Source organism: Macaca thibetana, chromosome 11 (assembly GCF_024542745.1).
Source record: "Macaca thibetana thibetana isolate TM-01 chromosome 11, ASM2454274v1, whole genome shotgun sequence".
In the NCBI taxonomy this organism is placed as follows: domain Eukaryota; kingdom Metazoa; phylum Chordata; class Mammalia; order Primates; family Cercopithecidae; genus Macaca; species Macaca thibetana.
In genome coordinates, this window is record NC_065588.1 from 38,913,184 (window position 1) to 38,925,380 (window position 12,197).

At 38.9% G+C, this 12,197-nt stretch overlaps 2 protein-coding genes and 1 long non-coding RNA gene across 5 annotated transcripts in view; 1 reads left to right on the plus strand and 2 right to left on the minus strand.

The window, feature by feature from the left end:
- Positions 1 to 12,197, minus strand: part of YAF2 (YY1 associated factor 2) — a 1,232,548-nt gene that overhangs the window by 643,107 nt on the left and 577,244 nt on the right. The gene's annotated exons all lie outside the window — the stretch shown is intronic.
- The window catches only part of LOC126931320 (60S ribosomal protein L12-like), a 706,093-nt gene that overhangs the window by 277,479 nt on the left and 416,417 nt on the right, over positions 1 to 12,197 (minus strand). The window lies entirely within an intron of this gene.
- Positions 1,252 to 7,173, plus strand: LOC126931325 (uncharacterized). Its single transcript, XR_007717832.1, has 3 exons — positions 1,252 to 1,559; positions 2,491 to 2,640; positions 6,131 to 7,173. It is a non-coding gene; the product is annotated as an uncharacterized LOC126931325 (long non-coding RNA).

The following is a 12,197-nucleotide window of genomic DNA, read 5'->3' on the forward strand; positions in this document are numbered from 1 at the left end:
TGGAATCAGTAGACGGGAGTGTCTGGGTTAAGAAGAAGGACTGTGGAGACCAAGGTTTTCATTATGCAGATGAAGCTTTCAGGTAGCAGGCTTCAGAGAGAATAGATTTTAAGTGTTTCTTATCAGAATTATAAAGGTGCCAGACACTCAGTTAATTCTTTCCTGGATCAGAAAAGATACTTGGAAAGGGAAGTGGATTGTGTACAGAATATAGATTTTCCCCATGAGAGACAGCTTTGCAGGGCCATTTCAGAATATATCAAAGAAATGTATTTTGGGGTAAAATACTTTGATTTGATTTCTTTGAGGGCTTGCTATCAGTTATGTTGGTACCTTATTGTTACAATAAGTTTGCGTTGTCAGTCTTAAGGGCTCTGTTTTAATGTTAAATGCTGGTCAGCTGTGCCTGAATTCCAACGGGAGGAGAGTATAATGAGGCATGTCCAACTCCACTTCCCATCATGGCCTGAACTAGTATTTCAGGTTAACTTAGGAATACCCTTGGCCAAGAGGAAGGTCCATTCAATTGGCTAGGGAACTTAGAATTTTACTTTTGGTTTATCATATACATATATACACATACATATACATGTATATATGTGTGTATGAGGGAGACAGCATGCACACTCTAGACTTATAGACTCACTGAGCATAACAAACCTGCCAGGGTATATTGTTTTCCTTGTTTTATAGTTAAGAAAACTAGGAGGAGAAGTCGAGTCACTTTTAGACTCACCACCTGGCTAAAAGTTGGTAAGAGTTTGTAAGCTTTAGGGCAATTGTCACATAGAGTGAGTGGAACGAGAGAACCCTCACTCCAAGCCGTGCCCAGCTCTGCCTTCCAGAGCAGTGTGAGTTTTCACTGCTGGATTTTAGTGCAGTCTTTCCTTATGTCTGTTAGGGAAGACAGTGAAAGTATTACAGAACCATTTTCCAGCTAGAGAAGTGGTCACAGGGAAGTTATGGGTTTATATGTGGTTAATTGCAGAGCCATGATTTGAATGAGATTGTGTTCTTTCTTCTGGAGCCTGTTAATCCAGATCCCACACCCTTCCCTCAAACAGAATCCTCCAAAGAATGCAGGTGTGTCGGGGACCAGGGCCTGAGGGTCAGGTTAGGAAGGGTTACTGACAAGGTGACCAGGCAATATGCAAAAGGTCTAGGTACAAAAGAAAAAAGGACAAACATTTCACTTAATATAGTTAATGTAATCAGCTGTGGAAAATTTAGAACTATGGAAGGATGTATCTTAAAATTCTTAGCCTAGTGAAGGCATAGTTATCCATACTAATAAAAACCATAGCTCTCCTGCCTTTTTCCAAGCTCTTTGTCTCAAAGGACATATTACTTGCTTCTTTGTTTAGGCCTCACTATATCTTTCTGGCTCAGCATGCCTTCAGAGGCTCTGAAAGTAGTCAGAAGGCAGAAGTGTGAAGATTTCTCCATGATGTCATCAACAAGGCAGCACTGACCTCAGAACCTAATTCATCTTGAGCATCGTACATATCAAGCAACACTTTCTCTTCTTGCTGAGGAGAGAGAAAATGTATTTTCTGCTGGTAAGGAGAGAATGGAGTTGGGGGTAGAGGGTGAGAGGGCCAGTGTCTGGCATCTGGACAGCTGGATCACTGGGAGGAGTGTTGAATGACTCTTGCCCCTGCCAGACAGGCTTTCTCCAGTTGTTTCAGAGTCTTCAAAATGCTAATACAATACGTTTGCATTTTCATTTGTATTGGCTGAGGCTTGTGTTAAAGTGCCGCCAGCTGCTGTAACAGATAAAATTTGAAGTCTCCATGGCTTTTCACAATGGAAGTTTCTCTTAAAGTCCAAGAGGTGGTGCAGATGTGGGTCACAGGGGGTGGGCTGGTAAGGAGGAGGCAGTCTGGTCCACATGTTTGTTCAGGAACCCAAGCTGAAGAAGCCTCGACCATTTTCAACATATGACATCTAAGATTACCATGGGTGACAACATCTAGTCTACCCATGCAGGAAGAAAGAGAAGGTGGAGAAGGCATACCTACTTCTTAACCAGCTGGTTTCGGAGGTGATAGGAATCACTGCCATTCATATACTGTAAATGAGAACTAGTCACATGAACTCACATGGGTGGCAGGGCACTTAGAAGTAGAGTCCTGGGTGGCAGTACCTCCCAGAAACAACTTTGTACTATGGAAGATAAGCATGGATAATTTGTGGAGAGTCAGACTGCTCTGCTACAGTATTCTTTAGTGCAAGCAATTGAAACTGATTCTGGTGAACTTTGGTAGTAAAATGAATTTATTAGGAGGATATTAGGTGGATCTAAGAGCTAATAGGAACATTTCTGGGGTGAGGTTGCAGAAACCACCTAAAGAATTTGTCAAGGTGTGGCTGCCAAAAGGAAGAAACACTTAAAAAAATCTTTTTGTATCCTCGTTCAATATTCGAATTCCCAGGAGGAGTATTTCACTAATGTAACTTGGGTCCTTGGGTCACTTGCTTGTTCCACAGATTGTGTCCAGAGGTAACTCCTCCAAAAAGAAACAGACAGACAAACAAAAAAACCCCACATTCTGTAGCCAAAGAAAATGGGATGAATTTGAGGCAGCCAAAACAGCCAATGTTCACTCCCCCACTTTCACAGAAGATGCTAATTTTAAGGTAAGAAAGGAAAATAAAGCCAATTCCACATCAGGAAGATCACCATTTACCAAGTATAATGGATATCAGATTGGAAATTGTATGTTTTTGAAAGTATGACAGATTTCTGAGGAGTCAGAGAATGTAGTTACTGCTTTTATAATCATCGCCATATATTCCTTTTCTTAATGTTGTTCTTCGGAGATTTTATATATTGTTATCATTTCTTAAACATACCATGAGGCTTCTCTCTCCATGGATACCTAAGTGCTGTCATGATATTGTCTTTGATGCCTTGATCTTTTGAGAAAGAAACACAAGAGACCACATCTTTAACCTCGGTGAAATGGAGGGAGTAGAGATCATATACACCATACACTTTGAACAGATTGAGGGGACTAGTGCATTAAGGTTCTTTGAGTTCTGAGGATCAGAAACCCAACTTAAGCCAGTGCAAAGAAAAATGGTAACCATGAAGTCCAGGAACTTCAGGTGTAGTTGGATCCAGGAATTCATATCATGTTATAAAGAATTGATTTTTCTTTTTTTCCCCGATCTCTTGGCTTTGCTTTTTTCTTTCCTCTCTTTTTGTCTTTTTTCCTTCTCTCTCGGCTTTGATTTTATTCTTAGGTAGGCTTTTATTAGTAATAAATATGGATTCAGCAGCTCAGAAGGAAAGAACCACAGGAGAGAAAACCTCTTTTTGCTAGTGCCTAGACCAATTTCAGAAAACAACAACAACAACAACAACAAAAACACCTCTCATTGTCTTTACTTGGGTCACGGGCCACTCCTGTTTCTAGTAAAATGGGGTACTGTGTTAGGCTACTGAGTGTCACATGTGCAACTTTGTGGTAGGATACTGGGGGTTATGTGGTTGACAGGTCCACCAGATGGGAGTAGCACCATTCCTGGATGGAAAAAAGTAGAGTGACGAAAAGTGTAATTTCACATAATCTTAACAAAAGAAACAAACAAGATCCACTTTGAAAGTAAATGACTTACAACAAACATTTATTATTTCTCTTGATTGTGTGGGTCAGCAGGAGATTCTTCAGGTCTAGGCTCCTCTGCTGATCACTGCAGATAGCTGGTGGCTGATCTAGGCTTGAATGGCCTGGGATGATCTCACTCACATATGTGGCAGTTGGCAGACTGCTTGATCTGGGGGAGCCTCACTTGGGCAGCATACCTTTGCTTTTCACGGCTTCTCATCCCTCAGTAGGCTAGCTTTGATTTCTTCACATGGTGGCTTCAAGGTTCCAAAGAACAGCAAGAGAGAGAGTGCAAGCCCCAATGCACAAGCACTTTTTAAGTTTCTGCTTGTGTCACATGGCCAAAGCAAGTCTAGATTCAATGGATAGAGAAATAAGTTTTGCCTTCATGTGAAGAGCTGTAAAGTCACTTTGCCAAGGGGCTTGCCTACAGAGATGGGACAAATCTTGGCTATTTGTGCAATCTAACACAATGCTCATTCTCTCTTCACCTCCTTCTCTCACTTGGCTTTGTCTTGACTACAAGTGAACTCACAGCTCCAGTGCCCACTGCCCACTGCAACTTGACTATAGTCTATCTTTTAGTGAGTGAAAGACAGACAGAGAGAGATTGAGAGAGACAGAGAGAGAGAGAGAGAGAGTGAGAGAGGGGCTTTCCCTAGATTATGGATTGCTTTTTCTAGTTTATGAATTGCTTCTATTGGTCAAGTTTGCTCAACTGATCCAGTCAGTTCTTGTTAGGGGGAGGTAGAGTCATGCTGTAAATAGGGCTATGCTTTTCATGGGACATGGATGGAATCAGTTAAATTAGAAAATTGAAAGAGGATATTGGGCATGGCAGACAAAGTGACTGATGACTGTCTTTGAACATAGATGGGACTGGATTCAAAGTCATTTCTTTTGAACCCTAATATTCTGTTGTGTAATTTTATGTAACTGTTAATATCATGTGAACACACCTCAGTGTAGTGCTTTCTCCCATGGCAGAAGAAAATAAATCCCAGATACAGGATCAGCTTCTGATGGTTAGGAATTATGTTTCCTTTTCGTTTATATATGCCAAGGCATAGAGTAGGTGGTCATCAAATTCTTGCTGAATGTGTTTGAATGGTGGAGGGACTAAAGAGAAATCATGAAGTAGGCATAAATTAAGCTTAGTGAATTTCAGCTTACTCATTGTGCTTGGTTATTTGAGTCTCGGCAGAAGTCCAAATTCAACATAACAAAAAAGTTTATTGAGGCAAGAACCTGTATTTAATTGAAATTTAGAATATTGTGTTCCTTAATTATTAGATAAATTGAAGAAGGAAGAAGACATAAAGTATGACAATCTAGGAAGTTATATGGGCCTTACACAAGTCTTAGAAAGTGGAACAAACCCTGAGAATTGAAATTCAATTTGACTTAATTGTCAAGAGAAGATTTTCAGGGTTTTAAGGTTGAAGTTCTGTCCTTCATTTGGCATCAGAAAAAGTTACTAATATTGAAATTAGACATATACTGGGCCTTGAGTAAACGTCCCTTCATTCTTAAGTGGTGCATAGATTGAGACAGAAGTCAGACACAGGAAAAAAAAAATCTATTTCTTTGCTGAGTATTTGGATAAGAAATGATGATATTCTGATCCAAATAATATAATGCCTTCAGGAAATTTTTTCTCCTTGTCATAATATAAGTACTTAGTACAATTCTTCTCTTGTTTTTTCCAAATTAGATAACAGAATTTGGATATTTCATTTCTCAATTATCCATGGTAATGGGAAAAGGAAAATATGTGGGGAGAAGAGCATGAAAGAATGTAGATAATTGGTATCAACAAGTAATTTCTAAGCCTCATTACTTTGTTTCACCCATTCCTTTTAGTCTCCATCTCATCTCACCTGGTTTTTACTAGAAATGCAACAAACAGCTCATGAACGTGGTTTCAGTTTTGAGCCCTTTCTTTCAAAGTGATGTGGGCTTTTAAAAGGTGCAAAGACACCCAAAAGCAACTTACCAGGAAGAAAGACAAATAAGGACATTAACATTTTACATGATCTGAGAGTTGCCTCTGTTAGGTGTGAAGTAGCTTATCAGGAAAGGGTCAGTCATGGTAATTGTATTTTCAGCATCTCAGCCTTGGAGGACTGATAAAATGGGCACCAAATCCTCTGGAGAGGGATTTATATGAGCTGGAGAATAGTGATGACAAGAAAAGTTTCTGTATAAAATGTGGTAAGAACCAGTCGAACAAATGGGATTCCTAAAACATCACGCTGAGGTCAAGAAAGGACAATTAAATCAAGACTATAATAACGGCAACATGATCTCCACTTACTGAGTGACTACCTGATGGTATTAGAGGCCCAACTAGAGGCCAGCCTCCCAGAAGCACTATGGCATAGATATTACTACCCACACTTTGCAGTGAATTTCAGTCCTGAGAAAGGCTTGCTTCCTCCCTATTGGAGAGAAATATTAGTCCTAATTTCTGGATTCTATGAGCCCTAAGGCCAGTCTTTGTTTACTTCAAACAGTAACACCAGGGGATGGCAGGAGCGAACCCTGTCACAAGCAATGTGACCAGCAGACTGTGGGGATCTCTGAGACCAGAAGTCGCAGGAGAAAAAGGAAAAGAGCCTGTAACGGAAGCCTTTGATGTCATTGGGAAAATGTGGTCCTAACTTAAAACTAAGATTACTTTGCTCTGTCATTACTTTGCCAAATCAAACCCTTTGAGAAGATAAGCCATATTGTTCTTTTTATTGCAACTTGTCTTTAGGTTGCTCTGTAAATGACCATATTAAGATGAACTGCGTTTTGATAATTCTGAAAGTAGCTTGCCAACAGCTTGGCATTGAAGACCTTCCCTTCAGCAACAGATCAAACATTTACAAAGCACATATTGTGTGGCTAACAGCATACCTGACCCTGTAATACATAAAGGAAGAAATACAAGACCTTGTTCATTTGATTGAAGTTAGATTTTTGCTAGAAAACAATAAAATATATGATAAAACACTGACTCATGTGACATGTACTATATAGAATAAATGTTCTGAGGACAGAATAATGTGTGACATCAGGGAGGCTTTAGAGAAAGTTAGAGTTTGTTGGGCCTTAAAAGGTAAACAGAGAATATATAGGTAGAAAGGAGAGAAGGGAAGACCAAGAAAGAGATTATGGAGCCTAGAGATTCCTCTTACCTGGTGGGACCAGAGTACTTTCCTTTATTAAACGCTGACTTGATTCAGGGATCATGTAGGTCTGCAATGGCAAAAATATGGCAAACATGTTTCTTAGCACATTGTTTCAAGCAGCCACTCGCCATTTCTTAGCATCAGAATTGAAATCTATTTGCTATTCTAATTGTTGAGTTTTTGGAGACTTCCCCCTAGCTGAGATTTATACACATATGAAATAGAGAAGTAAAAGAAGAAAACTCCTCTCTCTCTGAAAAATATCTGTCTCACTGATCCTTAGATTATTTGATCTCTCCACTCCCATTAAGGAAAAGCAATGAGAACTATACCCAGATTTAAATAAACACCTGTGCTGGGCAAAGTAACACATACCTTTTGTGTTAATTCTTAAAGCAACTTAAAATCTGCATTGTTGGTGGGCCAGTGGGGCCCCCGTTCTCCTTACTTCCCACAGGTGGGACTACATGTTCAACACCAACTGGCTTGCAGAATCTATGGACCAAGGATTTGGCCGAAGTTGTTATGTGTGATAAATCATTCCTGACACATTTGTGTAAATTTATGGAGGATATTGCAGCACAGAGTCAAAGCACTGAATTTTTCCTTCCTTTACTGTTGGTTCCCTGACCTAACTCTGCAAAGCCTTTTTCTGTTGCCCACAGTCCCCAGATCATTGAAGCAAAATATTTAAAGAATGTTTACAAAACACTTTTAGCTCCTAATAGCTGCTGAGTTTTAGGAGGAATTTGACATGATGTGAGCCTGTCAACTAAGGTTTGCTGGTAGCTGGCTTGAATTATTAGATACATCCAACTAATATTTAGGCCAGAATCTCAATGAATAAGTTGATTTTACTTGTTATATTTATATTATAACCACCTAAGTATATGATTGAATAATATGAATTATAATATAAATTGTTATACTAGAAATTAATGTATAATAATCATCTCTCTCAGAGAACACAAGGTAGAAAAAAAGCATTAGAACAATCTATAAATACTACAGAGCAGTTTCCAGAGTCAGCCAGGGTCTAAACCCAAACTAAATATTATTATTACTCTAAAGTTCTTTAAAAGAAAATATAAAAAGACAAGATAATTTCAGTTGGTAAATTATGGATGTTAAGCTATACTTAACCTTTGGCTGTTACAAGTTTCTGTCATCAGATACATAGCTCTTGAATGAAATGGTTGGTGTTTTCAGTCGGTCTGATAGCCTCAGTGAAAGGGCTTGTTCAATGATGTCCTGTGTCTCCAGACCCATGCTGCTGAGGGCTGTGAGTGCTTCGAGAACAGGTGCTGTGCTTTCCTCTTCTTCGAATCCCCTGCAGCGCCTGGCATAGTGCCTGGCACCATGAAATATTCATGGAATTAAATGGGTTTTAAATAGTGTTTTCTGCCACAAAATCTCCCTTATATTTAACCATGTGTCATGTCATGAATTTGAAAGGAATGTAATGGAATACAGTGGTATGAATGTAGGTTTAACCAGCTCAAAGAAATATAAGGAAACTTGGGAGTTGAGACTATTGGTTTCAGAAAACAATTTAGACCAAGATCTTAAAGGAAACCTAATTTATTTTAGAAAACTTTAATTACTTCCTTTTGGTACAAAGATGCCAATCAACAAGCCAGATCAGTATGGCAAACATGATTGAAGGTATAGGATTTACCAGGTTTTACTGATATTAAGGTCTGAATTCAAATCTTGATTAGACTTTTGCCATCAATAATGTATAGTAGCTCTGAAAGATTTGTGAATTTTAAGAAGATGTAAAGGATTAGTGGTTCAGACTGAGAGTTTAACTGAAGTTCTCTTAGTTTGTAAATGATTAAAAATTACAAGAGAAAGTCCATTAAAAAAAATTTGGAGTGCTGGTAAACAAATGTTTTGCCATAATATGATGTGAAATACTTAATGTTTCTACTTTCTCTTTCTTCTATGTGAAAATTAATTCCTAGTCATTAATTCAGTAATTATTGAGCATTATATACTTGGAATTTAGACTCATGAAATAGAATGGTGAAAAAAGTCTGACTTTCATAAAGCTTTCATTTTGGTGGGATAAAGACAGATTATTAAAAAATAAACAGATAGAGAATTTCAGATAGTGATTTGCAAACAATAAACCAGGTAATGTGGTAGAGTGAACTGGTATTCAGGGGGTCCTTACAGCTGGTGTGGTTAGGGTAGGTCTTCTCTCTAAGAAGGTAACATTTGAGACAAGTTTTTATTGCCACTAGTCGTGTAAACATTTTGAGGAAGAGAATCCTTGGTAGAGAGAACAGCAAGTAGAAAATGCTTTCTACGAGTTCAAGGAACAAACAGGTTAGTAAGTCGAGTGTAATGAGTTGAGGGTGGGAGGAGTCTGGGACTAATGTTATTTTTCTACCTTGTATTCTCCAAGAGATGAGCATGAGACATTGATCTCAGAGAGCAGGAAATTACTAAGTGAATAACTAAGTGAGTGCTTATTTAAAATTTGTCCTCATGACCTTTACAATAGATCAGAAAATAGGGTTATTTTCTTCAGTAAAGTGCTCTTGTTGCAGATGTGGAACTGATAGTTGAGTTTAATTAACTGTGTTTTCTAGAAGAGTATGATGGTGGAAATAAGGGGCAAGAGAGCTAAAAGTATTTAAGTGATGATTTTAATGACGAACCACAGAATCTAGGATGTGCTACGAGAATAAGTGTTTGGACCATCTCCTCTTCACCCCATTGGTGAAGGAGGGATTCCTGCCCTAGGGTTATGGGAATGACTGTACATGTGATACCCAATACTGGACAGATGAGATTAACAGTCATTTATTAATCAAATATCCTTACAGCCTGAGGGAGGAGGGCACCAGATGCCATGCTGGGCCACACAGAGTTTGCACTTGGGAATAGAGTGAGCAATGTGGGATTGTAAGAGGCAGATTTTGTTTTCTAGAGGGTAGCAACATCCCCTGGTTCCCCTGGAGGATGTGATTAACTTATTTGCATACTTCTGTGGGCACACAGGGAACTAAAACTTGCTGTTCAGGGATAAGCAGGAGCTGTTTCTGGTCCCTATGATAAGGAGGATTGTTTGGCTAGAAGACTTTATCTGTGGGAGTGGAGAAGGGAGGGGAGCTTGTAGCTAGGTCATTCAAGACCCTTCAGATTATTCCTAGATGTCAAGACAGTACATAATTTTAAACCTTAATTTTAGCTCATATATAGCTGGGACGATTAAGAGACGGGACAATGGATGGTAACAAAGGGGTAATGGATTGGAGATCTCCAAGTGTTTGAAGAATTACTGGAATGGGACAAATACAAATGATCAAAAATGGACAAATGGGAGATTTGGAAATGGTTGTCAGAGTGGGATGCTTGAAACTGTAATCTGAGCAGCGTTGCAATAGTTTGAGAAAAAATGAAGGCCATGACCTTGGCGGTTGAGCGGCTAAAGTGGAATTGGCTGGTGGTAGAAGATGGCAGGGGTGGGCAGATAACTTGGAGACTTTGAATTCTGGTGATGACAGAGCGGTGAGGCATAATGGGCTTTGTCTGAACATTGTTTGGACATAGATAAGCAATCAGGCTGTAGTCCTGAGTACTCATTAAGTAGGTGGGAGGCCACTGGGTGACTGTTTTCTTCTTGGGGAGGGATGATCGCAAGACAAACAGTGCAAGGGATTGTCTGACTGTAAGACGGAAGTCTGATCTCATCAGCAGCACTGCGGGTCCCAGATCACTTCTGGGAGCTCCACTGCCTAACATAGTCCCTGCCATTAGATGTAGGTGCTCAATTACTGTTTATCAAAATGATTTGAATTGAATGTGTTGATTAAATACAACACTACCAATGGTGGCAATTTACATAACACTGTCTCTATCCTTAGGAGTTTCAAAATTTATCAAAGAACTGATTGTTTCCTCTCTGCTTTATCAGCTCACAGGTTTCTCTTGGGTACCAGGCCCAACTTAATTCAATGATTTAACAGACATTTAATTTGTGTCTACTATTTGCCAGACAGCATAGTAGGTGCTGAGGATGTAATGGAGAACAAGACAGAAGCCCCACATGAGGTCTTTTTTGTAGTCTCTATATTTGGAAATTTGGAAAAATGTATTTGAAAATAGGTAATTACAATACAATGTGATGAGTGCTTTGATTGGACAAGCATGGATACTAAGGAGGGACATTTAACCTAGACTTAGGATACGGGATGTCTTCATGGAAGGGGTAATAATTAAACTGGGATCTGAGAGATGAATAGAATTAGACTGCAGGAGTTAGGTGAATAGGTCAGGATTAGGCAAGTGTGTGTTCCAGGATAAGGAAATAGCATATCCTGATCCTCTTGCGCACTTTCTCTGCCTCTCATCCTTAAACATTCTTGTATCTTTGCTCCTTATATAATTAAAAGCATGTATTGCATTAATCTACGTAATGAGTTTACAACTTGGTTCTGCTGTTTAATGTATGTCCTATAAATATACAAATGATTGGGGTCTATCGGATCTAGTTCTTCAGAGCAATGTGAAATTAGGTTATTACTAAATAATGAGGATAATAACTTTGTATTACATTAAAAACGAGTATATGCACCTAAATAATAGCAGCATTAACAGGAAATAGAAGCATTTTACACATGAGAAGTAGATGTTTAAGAAGAAAATAGACTTATGGTCATAGATCTTGCTCTAACCTGGAGTTGGTGTGGTCTCTCATTTCCCGCATTTTTAAAAGATGAAAACAAAATTAAGGTCTTGAAAAAGCCCCAGTTTCTACTTAATGTGAAAAAAACTAGCAAGAAAATGGAGACTCAGTCACACAAGCATGGAAGCAGCTCTTTCCCTAGGTGAGCCTCCAGATGAGGATGCAGCCAGCTTACACTCTGATTTCACCCTTTGATTTCAACCTTGAGCAGAGAATCCGGTTAGAATATGCTGGATTCCTGACCACTGACACTGTGAGATAATAAATCTGTGTTGTTTTAAGTTGCTAAGTTTGTGGTAATTCGTTATGCAGCAATAGAAAACTAATACCGAATGACAATGACATTTTCTCCCTAGGGTTGTTTTGAGGCAGAAATGACACAATCCATGTCAAGTATTTAGCACAGTGCCTGGCAACGTAATAAACACAATAAGTGGTGTTTACTCACAGTATTAATTTGATTTCAGGCAAGTCATTTAATCTAGCTAGACTTTGCTTATTTCATCCCTGATATGACAATGTTAAACTAGAGCTAAATTTTTATTAACTCTTCAAACTTGTTTCGAAGTGTCCAGGGATTTCTAAAAAGCCAAATCACTGTTAGGACCTGGGTTTTCAAGAAGGAAATTGTGTGATGTTTCAGAAACAGGAACCACTAATATTAACATCACTGGTTTCATGGACCCTACAATATGCCTTACAACA